A 12697-nucleotide genomic window follows, 5' to 3' on the forward strand; every position below is an offset into this window, starting at 1 on the left:
CCGCCATGCTTCTTCGGCCATATGAGTATGAAAACAAAGGCACTGTGCATGCGCGTTTTACCCATATTCTATCGCTATATTTTATTTTCTTATCATTGCCTTACATTGTACCGGTATTACCATGAATGGTATAGTATGGCCCAGCCCTAGTCTCCACTTTGAATTAATAGAATAGAATAGAATAATCCTTTAATTGTCCCACAAGGGGAAATTTGGTTGTAACAGCAGCCAAAAAGACACATATACAAACAAACAGTACACAGGACACAGAACAGAAACATACACAATTTTTCTTAAATATTGTTATGATTTAATGTTGTCAGTGTTTTGTTTTATGTCATGTTTAAGGATTTGTTCTCGGTTGTATCGCACGTTTAGTTTAGTTCAGGTTCCATGTATCATTCTGTCTGTCTCTCAGTTTCAGGTCTGCGTTTTAGTGTAGTGTTCTCGTTTCCTGTTTTATTGTGAAGGTCTGCGTCTCATGTGAGTGTGTTAAGTTTTACCTCTGTCTCGTCTGGTTGATTATTCCCAGCTGTGTTCCCCACCTGTGTGTAATCTCCCTGTGTTTCTCTGTGTGTATTTAAGTCGTGTCTTCTGTCTTTGTGGTGGCTGGTCTGTCTGTGTATCCGCCATGTTCCACTCGTGTGTCTGGTGTTAGAATCTTAGTTTGTAAATAGTTGTAAATAGTCTTGTCAGGTAGCGATCGTACATTTTGTTCACCTTGTATATATCCTTCACTGCAGCAGTCTAGTAGGCGTGAGAAGCCATTTTTGTTGATTAAGTTTTCTCCTGTTTTTTGTTAGAAAGTTAGGTGGATTGTCTTTTGGTTGGTGTTTATTTTGTGTAGGAAAGCATAGGGACCAGTAGGGAGTTTTGTTTTGTTTGTTTTTTTGGCACTGCTCACAGCTGAAGCAAAATAAATGGCTGCTTAGCACTTTTAGAAGATATTGTTGTTTGTGTACTTAGTTGGGTGGTGTGTGAGTGGGCCAACTTCTTGTTGCGTTCATACACGCCTAGACAAAGAACGTAACAATATTTACATTAAGGACAATGGTTACTATATACAGAGTACTGTACAGTTATTAAATTAAATAAAAATAACTACAAGTAAGAGGCAAACCAAGTTGTAGTGCGAATCGGTTGATTAACTTATTACAGTTACAGCGCAGATGTAAACATCTATGATTGTTGGGAGCAGTTCTGATTGTACAGTCTGACAGCTGCAGGGAGGAAGGACCTGCGGAAACGCTCCTTCATGCATCGAGGATGCAGCAGTCTGTCACTGAAGGAGCTCTGCAGTTCAGCAACATTTACATGCATGGGGTGGGAGACTCTGTCCATCAGAGATGTTATTTTGGCCAGAGTCCTTCTGTCTCCCACCACCTGCACTGGGTCCAGGGTGCATCCCAGAACAGAGCTGGCCTTCCTGATGAGTTTATCCAACCTAGAGCTGGGCGATAAAACGATAACGATATGTATTGCGAAATAACTTTTTCTCGATAGAAAAATTAAACTATTGCGATAGGCCTCATCTCTCTTGTCCTCTTAAACAAAAAAAAAAAAGAACAGCCAATCCAAATTAAGTGGCGCAGAGCCGAACCAATCACAGCCGCAGCGTCACATCACGTGACTTGTTACGTACAGCACAAGCGCCAAGGCGCACATGTGTATTTGTTTTTGCAGCCGTGCAGCCCGGGTAATGAAGGAAATGAGTTTGCCGACTAGAGAAAAATCAACCGAGAGCGTGAGCGAAGGTTACCGAAGAAAAAAACGATGATGGTTCCAATGCCGGAGAGCTTGTCGAACGGAAGGGCCACAGAAGTTCCGTAGTGTGAAGGTATTTCGGCTATTTCAAGTCTGAATAAAAAACAGAGTAGCGCGCACTGTAAATTGTGCCGAAAGCAAGTCTGGAAATACAATAAAGCGGTGCATGCTCAATCTCTGACTGAAAGCGCTAATTAAGTCATTCGGCTTTTGTCAGACTAAAGTCACTGTTAAAACTGTTTGAAAAGCTAAGCTATACAACAAGGAGAGATTGAGAATTTCCTTTTAGTTCTCAGTTTATTTGATATTGACAAAAGTTAGTCAATTTTTTTCTGTTCTTCTGTAAAACAAACTAAGATTTATTTTTAGAATTAATATTTTGTTTCTAAGTGGAATTGACAATTTAGTCTGTTTTGTTTGTTCTGTTTTGAAACTTAAACTCTTTAGCGGCTGCCTTTTGTGTAGTTTGCAATATTTGCCTTTATTTATCTGAAACTGAAGTCTCATGTTCCTTAAGTACATCTACCCTGTTGAACTTATTATGGGAAATAAATATTTTAATTAAAACAAGCTGCTAATTATTTCACATTTTACTTGTGAGCAACGGCACATTTGAATCTTACAAATATAGTTATTTGGCTTATATCGTGATATATATCGTTATCGCCTGAAATGAAAAAAACATATCGTGATATGAAAAAATCTTATATCGCCCAGCTCTAATCCAACCTCTTCCTCTCAGCTGCCGATAAACTGCTGCTCCAACATACCACACTGTAAAAAATGACAGACGCCACCACAGAGTCATAGAAGGTCTTTAAAAGCGCTCCCTGTACTCCAAGTGACCTCAGCCGCCTCAGCAGGTAGAGTCTGCTCTGACCCTTCCTGTAAAGAGCATCAGTGTTCTGGCTCTAGTCCAGTTTATTATTCAGGTGAACACCCAGGTACCTATAAGAGTCCACTATCTCAATGTTCACTCCCTGGATGTTCACCGGTGTCAGTGTGGTGGGTCTGCGTCTCCGGAAGTCCACCACCAACTCCTTGGTTTTCCCGGCGTTGATCAGCAGGTGGTTCTGCTGACACCAGTCAACAAAGTCCAGAGTACACTGTCTGTACTCTGAGTCGTCCTCACCTGTGATGAGGCCGACTATGGCAGAGTCGTCAGAGAACTTCTGTAGGTGGCAGCGTGGGGAGTTGATGGAGAAGTCTGCAGTGTAGAGGGTGAAGAGGAACGGTGCCAGCACAGTTCTCTGTGGGGCCCCCGTACTGCAGACCAGTGTATCAGAGACACAGCCCTGTGACCTCACATACTGTGGGCGTTCTGTGAGGTAGTCCAGTATCCACTGGGACATGTGGTGGTCCACTCCCGATAACTCCAGCTTGTCTCTCAGAAGTCGTGGCTGGATGGTGTTGAAAGCACTGGAGAAATCAAAGAACATGATCCTCACAGTGCTTCCAGGCTTCTCCAGGTGAGTCAGAGCTCGGTGCAGGAGGTAGATGATGGCGTCCTCCACCCCGATGCCAGGCTGGTAAGCAAACTGCAGCGGATCCAATGAATGAAGCAACAGCTTATCCCTGCTGTAAACAATGGGAGGTCGGACCTCCACGCGCTCTCCGGACAAAGACGCCGTAAAAAAATGTAATAAAGAACACAATTGTCCATAGAATTCTGAGCTCCATTGTGGGGGACAGCAGTCCACAATAGAAAAACAAAAACAAAAAACACAAAAACAACAGAGAAACATATATTAAAGAGAAAAAAGGACTCGGTCAGGTCGGAGCTGCTGATACTGGCTGCCAGCTCGGAGCGGTGCCGGAAGTAAAAAATTTTACTTCCGAATACTAATTTTAATATTCCTGTCAACTTTGTCACTGCAAAACTCTGCATGTGTCTACCAGGTTGTGCTTTCCACTGAGAGGAGCCTGAGAGTGTCCATGTGGACTGGAGAGACAGATTTGTCTTAATCCAGGAGAAAACATTTAAAATTGCTGATACAAAATGGCCAGCAGAGACAGACTCAAATGGAAAAGCATGATGAATCTGGTCTCACTCAGACCGTGGATGGTGGGCACCTACTGTGCGTATTTTGTGGGTATTTGTTGAAGTGTGGAGCTTTAACGCCATCTGCAGAGGAGAAGAATAATCTCTGCTGCGCTGTCTGTGTCCACACAGAAAGCGTTGAACCACAGCTTCAGGTCACCCATAGTTTGGCCTCAGAGTTCAACATACAGTCACAGTAAAATGCAAGAAAACAGAAATGTAAAAATACCTGTCAGCTTGTGTTTTTAGGTATAGATGGTGAGTAAAACGGTTTCCCTGGGTTTTTTCCCGTGTTGTAGTTGTGTGTCTTATTTTGAAAGAAATATTTACGCATTACCATAGCGATCAGAGAGCATTAATAGGCAGAGAGGAGGATGTTACTCTCAGTGTTGTTGGCGCATTTCAGGAGGACGCTGCTAATAAAGTTACACAATTACACAGTGAATTTGTGTTAATTATTACATTTACAAAATCCCACAGTTTTTGTCTTGGTCGTATCATTTTATTTTGTTGTATTTATCCGCGACACCTTAAAGGCCAGTCCGTGAAAATATTGTCTGACATTCAACCGGTCCGTGGCCCAAAAAATGGTTGGGGACCGCTGAACTACAGTGTGTGAGAGCTGAGGCGAGAGGTTGATAGCAAATGTCTGAAATGTTTGAAGAAAGAAAATCACTTCAAAAGGGCCTTAAATTCTCATAATTCATCCTGATTAGAAGCAAAGATAAATAAGCTTTTGTTAATTTATTCGACTACTGAAAGTCATTCATTCAGTCATTCATTCAGACGGTTGCCTGAGGACACCTTTTGAGTACACAGCAGCATGCGCTATGCATATAGTTCAGTTATCATCACATCAATAGGGCTTTGGAGTTGACGTCACGCCGCGGAGCGCGGCGCCATTTTCGCGGGTCTACGAATCAAAAGAGACACTGTGTTGGAACGACGTCGACAAGAATCATGCTTAAAAGCAGCTCCAAAGAAAACGGACGGTATAGAGACCGATTGCGTCCAGAGGCGAAGCAGCAGTACTTGCAGAAAATAGCATGCATTGGAAATGTGGACCCGTATGAAACACGGCCGTGGAGTAGAAACCCTGAAGACCAACCGCTACTGACATAGCCTGACATATTTTCGTACCTTATCTGTGCAGTCAGCGAGTACAAGTCGTCATTCAAACAAAGGTAAGTCAGCTCGAGTACTGCGTGTGAAATGCGTTTGATTTTCCCCAAACATTCAGATTAGTGCAGCATAAATTCATTCATGAGGGAAATTACAGTGAGAACATGTGGAGGCTGTTAGGTGGATAACATAGTGAGTTCAGTGCATTGATGAGACATTGTCCTGAAGGATTTAGTTATTCTTTATGGTTAAAGAAATTGCAATGATTTATTCATATTTATTATAAATAATTTAAATATACATCTTGCTTCTGTGTTTGTATCCTGTGTCACTAAAAATACATTTTATTTTAGTTTTATACATTGATTAATGACCTGCAGAACTCCTTATCATATTAAGTGATTCATAATTGTCACTTTATGCTTTCTCCATCTCTAAAGTGATTACATCCTTACATTACATACTTTAGGTTCATTTTCTGCAGGCAGGTTTCTGACAGAGAACAGGCAGATTTACCCTATAAAATGCAGTGTTTTATAGATGGACACATAAAGAAATGAAAACTTACATGTATGTGCTAACTTTCTAAACACTGTCACATTTATGATAAAGTAGATAAAACACATTTATGTCGGCCTTGGCTCATAGTTCTTGTCTTTAAATGAACTTTGTCTGTGTGTGTTTCAGGTACTGCACTCTCAAAGACTGAATGAACCAGCATTGCAGCCATGGGTCACTGTGAGCATCACAGGAAGGTTGAAGCCGCCCACTGCACCTGTATGGCGGAGTCGTGGAGACCTGCAGCCATGTCGCTGCTCTTCTGTTTAATGTAGAAGCAACAGTGCGGATCTGTGGCACGAGGACTGTTACAGATGAACCTGCATACTGGGTTTTGCTGGGTAATGTGACCAAGATACAGCCAGAGGTTGGCCATAAGATAGACTTCTCCACTTCAGCTGCCCAAAAAAAGGCTCTTGATCAAAACATAAACAGACCATCCGTATTGAAAGGTAAAAGGAGCCGTCCTCAAAAAAAAGAAAAATCCCACCTGCTACTGTGGAGGAGTTGTCACTGCTATAATGCCATAATGTTTTATATAGGGGTCCAGATTTATGCCTGAAGTGCACTGCCATGTAAATAATTTGCATTTACTGAATATGTACTGACTGAGTACCACTGTTCAAAAATTTAATAAAGAAACAAACTAAGTTTTGCCTCTTTTTTTATTATTAAAACCACTTTATAGAACATCACATCAGTTACAATGTAGAATCCATGTCATTTATAGTTTATAAAAGACAAAATGTTTACATAAAATCATGACAGTGTTTACATGATATCACCCACTACTAACATTATTTACTGTATATTTTTGAAAAAAAAAAATACCACTATTTATACAGCACAAGACTTAAGAATATTTAACAGGAGCAAGTTTCATTTTCCCTGGTTTTACTACCACACTGTTCAACAAACGCAGCAAACTTTCACCATCTTATCCAGAAGGGTCACCTCTTCACCCTCACATGGAAGAAGCAATCTGATTGGCATGGTGGTAAGTTTGAAGCAGGTCCCTTATGTAGCGCTGGAACCCAGTCACGATGTGTTTCATCCATTTCATAGGCTGGTTTGCTGCAATAATGCCAAATAATTAGAAACTCTATAAATAGAAGGTAGTTCTGCAGAATCACTCAGTAGGATGTTTGTTCTAATTTGCTATGACCTCAGAGCGCATCGAAAATAAAACTAATAGGCTATAAAGAGTGATATGAACATATTTAGAACTTACCGGAATGAAAATGTCTGGAGCACCAACAGATATTTGGAGATGGAAGAGAGCTGGATATCAGCTCGTCTCACAGCTGCTATCCAGGCTAGACGCCTTCGTTTGGTAACATCGATACACGAGCTGCCTCATCTTGCTTCCAGGTTGGGAAAGAATGAAAAGATAAACCATTTTCAATCTTATTCTCTTGCCGGTCGTGCGATCGAACATTGCAGCCGACCAGACAGCAAATACGAACCATGGCTGTTGTGTGTGCCTTCGCTCCCTTTTCACTTGCGCTAGACCCCCAAAATGGCGGATGGGGCCAAAATCCTTTCCACGCCCACCCCCGTGACATCACGCTCCAAAGCCCTATCAGCTGAAGCATCAGTACCACTGAAAGGTTGAGGAGAAGAGGCTGTACCTGCATCTGGTTCAAATGGAGGTCAGCCAGCTTGGCAGGAAGCAGAAACTGACCAGACTGTTCTAGCTGTTGTGGTCAAACTCCTTTTAGATGACAGTTTTCTGTTTCTGGGACATATGGCTGAATTGGCTGCGATGGATGGGTGGATATGGGTAACATATCAGTAGTCTGAATCATGGGACAAACAGCAGGACTGGTCCCATTAAGCACTGGTCTCCCACTCTACCTGTCTGTTTTTATAATGTTTTATAATAATGACACCGCTATTATAATAATAATAATAATAATAATGATAATAATAATAATAATAATAATAATAATAATAATGACTTTCTGTGATACTAACATGCATCAAGAAATCCTTTTCTCTGATATTTATCTCTCTGGATTGTTTTGCAACATGTGCTTAAATGGCTTTATTCCTAGATCTTGGAATATAGCAAGCTTCTCGATTTGCTTATATTGCTCGCTGCTTATGTTTGGAGTAAAAGTAGCACCAGTGATGTGAGGTGCTCTATTTCAATGTCAGTAATGTCACTCATCATGATCAAATCATGATCTTTTATTTTCTAATGTGTGCTTCTTTTCTTTAGGCACTGTGACACCAACTGATAATCTGGAGCAACTGACAGAGAAGGAGGAGTCGTCCAGTTCTGACAGCCAATAGCAAAAGCTTAAAGCATCCAGGGAGGCTCCAAACAAGTAAAAAAACTCAGTTTATGTAATGACATTTTTTTGTGTGTTATCTAAAACTGATTTTTTTTAAAAAGACATTATTAGTTAAAAAAAACAAACAAAAAAACACCTGAGACATGCAGCTTAAAGATCCAACAGCTTACCAAAATGATTTTATGAATAAACAAAACCCAAGTGACCACAATTCCTGGTCTGTGTTGTATTAGTGTAGAAATTTTAATTCATTAAGTTGCAATATCATGTATCATATCATATAAAATGCTATTTTGGAATTTGAATAGCAGCTCCCCAGGCTGTAGTATCACTGATGTTATAACCAAATGGCCGCGTGCAGATGAGGGCAAAATTATTTTCCCTCCTGCAAAAAGAAAATAAAAAGTGCATTTCTAAACATACTAGTTATTTTTTCAGAAACTAGAAATTATCTTTATTTTATTGAGCCAAGGCACAAATCACTGCTGTGCAATGATGTGCTTTACTTTGCAATGCTCAAAGCTTGTAAAATCAAGTTTAAACTGAGGGTTAGCTCCAAATTTCTACAGAGTAACTATAGAAAGACTCTAATGCAGGGGTAGGCAACCTTTCTGATGATGAGTGCCATCTAAAATTTCCTCAGAAGTCAATGTGCCTTAAGATTGCATTTGCAATAAATTTAATAACGCGCTATATTAACAGTTACACACTATATAGAACAACTTTATAGAAGTATATTTGTTCGCAGATGTTGGCAGCTATCAGCGAATAGTTATCAGCTGTTTTGAAACAAAAAAAAGACACTTTTTATCCATAACAAGAACAGCAAATGAACTCTACAACAGAAAATGCAAATGCTATTTATGGTCTCCTCACAACAATGATAAGAAAAGTAAACTGGGCAAATAGGGCATGTTTGTTAATACAGAGATACACATGTTAATGTGATCTCTGGTCTCCCACTCAGACACAGGTCTCCAAGTGTCCAGCATTCAGACGGTTGCCTTAGGACACCTTTTGTGTAAGAGAAAATCTGCTCACACAGAGCCAAATACTGTCAATAAGGCCTCTGCAATGTTCTGAAGACAGTTAACCTTGTCAGGTAGTGATGTCCAGCAGGTGAAAATGCAAGCTCAATGAACACGCACAGCTGTGGATTCCAGCTGCGTTCGTAGTTTTGCAAACTTTGACCCCCACAGAGTCGAGCTTTTCAGTTCAATCAGCTGCATTTCGATGTCCTCTGTGTTCAGCCAGTTAATGCGAGACAAATCCAGCTGCTCATTAAAGCTTTCTGGTTTGATCAGAAAAGAAAATGTTGGTCCATACACCTGAAAGTTCTGAAAACCCATTGTGAATTCTGTCTCGAGTCTACGGATGTATCCGTGTATTTCCGTGGTGCTGTTGCTGTGCTGAGCGGACAGCTCCTGAAGCATTTGAAGCGTTGGAATGTGGAAATTTCAACATCGCTTGAAAAAACTGCCAGTTAGCAACGTCCCTCTCACCGGTAGCCGAAATGATTTTTAGCCAATTACAAGTTGAATCTGGGAGTTGGGGTTGTTTGCTAAGATACCGTCATTAAGAAGCAGCACAACTGTGTCTATGCGAGCTAATTTGCGATGTGCAGCGCTGGCCCGGCCATTTATTTTTTAATGCACCTTCTCAGATTAATTCACTGCGTGTCGTGCCCAGGGCTGGACTGGGACAAAAAATCGTCCTGGGCATTTTGACTAGAGATTGGCCCACCAGGTATTATAGGAAAAGCCATAAAGCATTTGAATGAAAACAAACGCTTTTGTGACAGTGATGTGCACTGTCTTGTTGGTATATGTATGATTTCTATATATTTTACATCAGATAAAAACTTTGGTTGTAAGATTCAGATAATTATTTATTAAAAGCGAGACATTTTAAATGAGAATAAGAAAGAAAAGTATTTCTTTGTGCCCCCCTTTCCCTGTTAATGCCCTACCTGGCCCCCTGGCAAAACTTTGCTAGATCCGCCCCTGCACAGTTACCAGCTGTCAGCTACTCAGAAAAGGATCCTGGTGTTACTTATCTCTCAGAAACAGTTCATAACTTCCCTTCAGCTCATTCATGTCACCTAAAAGGTAAACCTGTTTCTCCATCACCTGTTCAGCTCTGATGATTCAGTAAGGACATCTCCTGGTTTCATCTTCATGTTTCCCTCTCACCACATATCCAAACCGATATCATGACCAGCAGCTTTACAGCTGTGGCTCCAGCAAACATCAGCTGATACTAGAAATTAATATTAAATAAATTCTAACAACAGCTGATCAAGCTTAAATGTGCTGCTGTTGTTTAGCGTGACATCCGCCGGTTTCCTCTTTCTGGCGCAAAGTAGGTGATAAACAAGAGAGACAGGACTTGCGTCAGAAAAGACGATCAGCTGATCATTGATCAGTTTCATGATTGAAGTAGCAGTTTAGTAGCAGTAGTAGTTATTGTAACTGACGGTAAAAAGTCAGCACAACGAAAATAAACTACACCTAAACTTGGTTTATATCTGACCCAGATAGACTGCAGGTCATAACTTCTTACCTGAAGTTCAGTTCACCTGACACTCTGACCGGTGGCCGCCTCGGGTCTCTCCTCCTCCTGCCTCCCCTTTCCCTCATCCACCTGCTGGCCTCTGTGCAAGCTCCGCCATAGCCACCACCAAACAGTTATTTTTACACATCTGCCAGCATCTGGCCAATCCACCACCTTTCATTGTTTATACCATTACAAAAGAAAAAAAAAATCATCGGCCGATAAAAACGAAAAATCACCATTGGGCATACCGGGCCAGTCCTGCTATGGTCGTGCCATCAGTTAACCCTGCCCAGGGTTGCCGACCCCTGCTCTAATGGATGAGTTTGTCAAGTCGGCAAAGAAGAAAAGATGAGATGAGATGATGAGATAGCCTTTATTTGTCAGTTGCAAGTCTTTTGCCCACAACCGAGATGACAGACCTTGCCGACCGTACATACAATACAAACATCACATTGGGGAGACAGGTCAGGCCAGGTAGCGAGGAAATAAACATTGAAATATGTAACACAAAAGGATAATACAGGAATGCACAGATATCAACACACCATAACACAATAAACACAGACAAGCAACATGGGAAAGTGTTCCAGTGTGTACATCTGATCTGGGACCGCTGCAATCTTCCGCTGCGCCTCCAACTGACCCGATGTCCACATCAGAGGGGAGGTAAGCGTTGGAGGTGGCGTTGGGTAGGGAGGGTGATGCGTCAGTGAGTGCTTATCAATTCAATTCGATTCAATTTTATTTATATAGCGCCAAATCACAACAAAAGTCGCTTCAAGGCGCTTTATATTGTACAGTAGATAGCACAATAATAAATACAGAGAAAAACCCAACAATCATATGACCCCCTATGAGCAAGCACTTTGGCGACAGTGGGAAGGAAAAACTCCCTTTTAACAGGAAGAAACCTCCGGCAGAACCAGGCTCAGGGAGGGGCGGCCATGATCGACTTATCAGTATCAGTATATGTATGTGTGTGTGTGTGTGTGTCCATAGTTCAGCTGAGACAGTGTCCTTCGCCCTGCCAGGCTAAGTAAACAGTCTTCCAGCCAACCCAGGTGGCCTTGTATGGAATGGGAAGGAACAGACTCAACACAGTCGTTATCAGGGAGTTTTTGTTCAGCTCCAGCCTTGAGCCCACAGCTTGCGCCCAAGGGGTAGCTGCATTATGATGGTGATTTTTCTTTTTGCAAACAACTCATGAGAATTTCAAGCTGTTTTTAACACTCTGACACTGGTCTCTCAATCTCCCGTTGGATAGCTGCGAGTTTCTCCATGATGTTATTAGCCGTCGATTCCGTGATCTTGTCACTCTTTTGCTCACAGAGCAGATTCTGAGACCTCACGACCGCAGCCAACTGATCCGTGATGTATTCCAGCTTCCACCCATAGGTGTTGTTCTGAGCGGATTCTTCCCTGATGTATCCCAATATCCACTCAGAGATGTTATTCTGAGTATTCACTGCAGCCGCTAGCGCCTCCAAGCTCTTAACCATGCTGCCTTCCATGAGCCCTTCCTGAGAAGTCGCACCTCGTCCCATCAATTCAATCCCAGCGGGCAGCCTTGTGGGGGTTTGAACAGCCGGTTCCGCTTTGTTAATTCTCCGATAAGCCAGGGCCAGGCCAGCTCCGATCAGCAAGAACCCTGTTATCATGGTTCCGAATACGTAGATATCTTCAGCGTCCTCGATCGACAGTCCTGCCAGGTACACGATCCTCCATTTCTGCCACCCGTCCATCGTGTATCCGGCAGGGAAAGTCCCTCCAGGGCACTCGGGCTCTCCCGAGCCCAGACTTCTCGTTGAGAAAAGGGTGTCAATAGCATTCAGAGACCAGTTGATCAAATCCATAATTCTCTTTTAGGTTTTAGACACAGACTGTGACAGAGTGTTCCAGGGAAAGTAATACAAATTAAAGCTGCAAGCAGCGTTATGAGGGCCCTCGCACCCCCGGCGCGTGGAGCCACGCCCAACTCCTACAACCAGCACGTCCGATCTGTTGTCAGATTGATGGAATTCATGCATTTAACCACCAGCTAACATTTCATCTCATTCAATCATGATTATAGTCCTCCCACTAGGTGGCGCTCTAACCATTACTGACAAATAGCATAACAAACATTTCCGAGCTCGAGTCTCATCATGCCTGCGACCTTTGGGAGAGATTGGACATTGTATTTTTGAGTGACAGAAGATTACTGCTTTTTGGCGAGTGATTGAAACTCCACACGCCACCATGACCACCCCGTTTCCCTGAACGTAAAAAGCTTTGCAATTTAATATCACAAAGGTCTTTAGATTCCACACATTGGAGATCGCATCAATCTGATGAAATCCCTTGGAGGAGTTCGTCA

At 42.1% G+C, this 12697-nt stretch overlaps 1 protein-coding gene across 9 annotated transcripts in view; it reads left to right on the plus strand.

Moving 5' to 3' along the window:
• fam110b (family with sequence similarity 110 member B) overlaps positions 1 to 12697 on the plus strand; it is an 86808-nt gene that overhangs the window by 19742 nt on the left and 54369 nt on the right. For 8 of the 9 annotated variants that reach the window (XM_039602618.1, XM_039602621.1, XM_039602620.1 and 5 more), the window contains exon 2: positions 7710 to 7818. The gene's annotated coding sequence lies outside the window, so the exon portion shown is untranslated. Of the gene's footprint in view, positions 1 to 7709; positions 7838 to 12697 lie in introns of all 9 variants that reach the window. The other variant, XM_039602613.1, reaches the window with a different exon arrangement.

The sequence above is a fragment of the Oreochromis aureus genome, linkage group 18, assembly GCF_013358895.1.
Source record: "Oreochromis aureus strain Israel breed Guangdong linkage group 18, ZZ_aureus, whole genome shotgun sequence".
In the NCBI taxonomy this organism is placed as follows: Eukaryota; Metazoa; Chordata; class Actinopteri; order Cichliformes; family Cichlidae; genus Oreochromis; species Oreochromis aureus.